This window comes from Saccopteryx leptura, chromosome 4 (genome assembly GCF_036850995.1).
Source record: "Saccopteryx leptura isolate mSacLep1 chromosome 4, mSacLep1_pri_phased_curated, whole genome shotgun sequence".
NCBI classification, from domain to species: domain Eukaryota; kingdom Metazoa; phylum Chordata; class Mammalia; order Chiroptera; family Emballonuridae; genus Saccopteryx; species Saccopteryx leptura.
The window spans coordinates 184884404-184886813 of NC_089506.1; positions in this window are offsets into that span (position 1 = coordinate 184884404).

The following is a 2410-nucleotide window of genomic DNA, read 5'->3' on the forward strand; positions in this document are numbered from 1 at the left end:
GGGTGATGGGTGTACAACACAATCAACAGTTCAAATGTTATAGAAATGTTCACCTGAAACCTATGTACCCTTATTGATCAATGTCACCCCATTCAATCTAATTTTCTAAATAAAAAATGATAACCTTTATTATTCAAAAGATAAATAAAATGAAAAAACAGAGAAATAAAACAAATAACACAAACTCTCAAATCAACATTCTAAATGAAAAGCAGTGGTTTCCCACACACATTTGGGCTGTGTCCTGTGATAAGCAGGAGCCCAGTGTTCAGCATCCTGCTGTTTTTCTGGAGCCCCTTTATTTATTTTTCATTAATCTGTCTCCCTTGTGTGCCTGGTGCTCAGTAATCTGCTCATCTCTTCATGATCTATACTATAATCCATTGCTTCTCCCTCCATGCATTTTAATGAAGCCATTTCTGCCTCCTTTACAGAACTGCTTTCCTGATTTTATACTACAACATCGCCATTTATCGTCACATCACTGAAAGCAAATCTTTAAAGGAATACCTCAAAATGGGATACATAGAGATACAGATTCTTTTTTTTTAAAGAGGGCTTTGGGAACTTAGCAGCACTTTTATCATTTTTTTTTCCTTTTCAGTAGATGCTCAGGTTTAGAAATATATAGATACAAATCCAAGTGGGAAGAACATTGGCAGTCAGCATCTGCCGGCCGCAGCGGTGGGCTCCCTGTCGCCATCATGCCCCATCACTTGGCTGGCTGGTCCGATTCCTGCCCCCTGCCCTAGGCTGTCCTTCTGGGACGGCTTCCATGCCTGCGGAACCATAGAAGAACAGCACAGGAGGTGCTTGCCCGTTGCTGTTTGGTTTCCGTCTTCCTGCTGACACGTCTCGCTCCTCTGTTTCCTGACCGGCGGCCTGGACTTGGACCTTCTGCTGTGCTCTGCCCACAGGTGGGCGTCTGCACATTCCAGGCCTGTGTTTGTCTGCCTGGCTTCTGCCCCTTGCTCTCCGTGTGAGGTCTGATTTACGGGCTGGCTCCGACTGTGGTGTCCTGGCTACTGTCCCTTTCCTGGCTGTTCTCAGGGAACCAGGGAGCTCCTGGTTCTGGACTTTGGCCTCCTGTCTGCCTCAGTCTGCTCCTGTTGCTGGTCTCTTCCTCCCCTCCCAGTCTGGCCTTACGTTCTGGTTATTCTTTCTTTCAACAACCAGCTACTAAGTGCCCTAGTGTATGTTGTTGACACAAAAGTAAATAAGACATAGGCTCTGCCCACACCAACCAGAGGATAAACAGACCCCTCCCCCAAAGGGGCAGACGCGGATGTTGTGAGACCTGAAACTTATAAAAATTGGAGGGTCCCAGTCAGGAAAAGGAAAGCAAAATTCTGAAAACACATTTAGGCAAGGGCCTTGAAAGGGGTTATATGAAGGAGAGCCCTGGAGCTTTGGAGTTCACCTATGTGGGTAAATGATTTTTAAACAGGTCAAATCCTGAAGTAGAAATATGCAAGAAGTATCATGAGGGCACCAAGAAAAGACAACTGACCCACGCCAATGTGGCTTCCTGCGGGAGGTTACCCCAGTCAGTTTTAAAGGCTGGTGCTGCTTGACTCGTCAAAGGAGAGAGGGAGGGAGAGAGAGGCGGGCACAGCACTCCAGGGACAGGTCCCAGCACACAGTGGAGACCACGAGCGTGAGTCCTGGGTGCCTCCAGCAGCGCTGCTTCGCTGCAGTGTGCAAGGTGTGCCAGGTAGAATGGAAGGAACAGTGAGAGCGGAGAAGGAGTCGGGACTAAAGCCCTGTTTGTGCCACAATAAGGACCTTGGATTTTATCCTGTTGCTTAGATTCTCATCTCAGACAACCCACTCTGTCAGGAACATATGCAAGTGTGGATATCAGTTAGGAGATATGGCCGCTGGTCAGGCAGGAGGTGACAGAGTTATGAATTGAAATCATAATAGCAAGAACAGAAAGAAGAGACGGGTCAAGAAATATGTAGAAGACAAGCTGTCGGGCTGAGGAAGAGCAGAGAGGAGCCTCTGGGCTTTCTGACTCGGCGAGTAAGTGGATGATAGGACCATCGAATGAAAAATGAGGTAGAGAAGGATGATGGTCTAAAGGGAGACAAAAACGTTTAGTTTTAGGGCAACTCAGTGGAGGCCTTCTTTTAGAAAAATGATATCTGAGTCTGAGGCTGGGGGAGAAAAATGGGCCCCAGCTACTGAGGAAAGAAGCATCATGTCTAGGTGGTGATGAAAGCAAAGGAATGAACAAGCTGACCTAGGGAGGTGTGGAGAGAAAGATACGCAGGAAAGATATGCTGGGACGATGTCAGAACCAGCCATTGGGAGGTCAGGGGAGGTCACACAGCAGCCCAAGGATACAAAACGTCAACATGCGGGATGGTTCGGTCTTACAATAAAAAGACTGAAAACGTGCACTGGG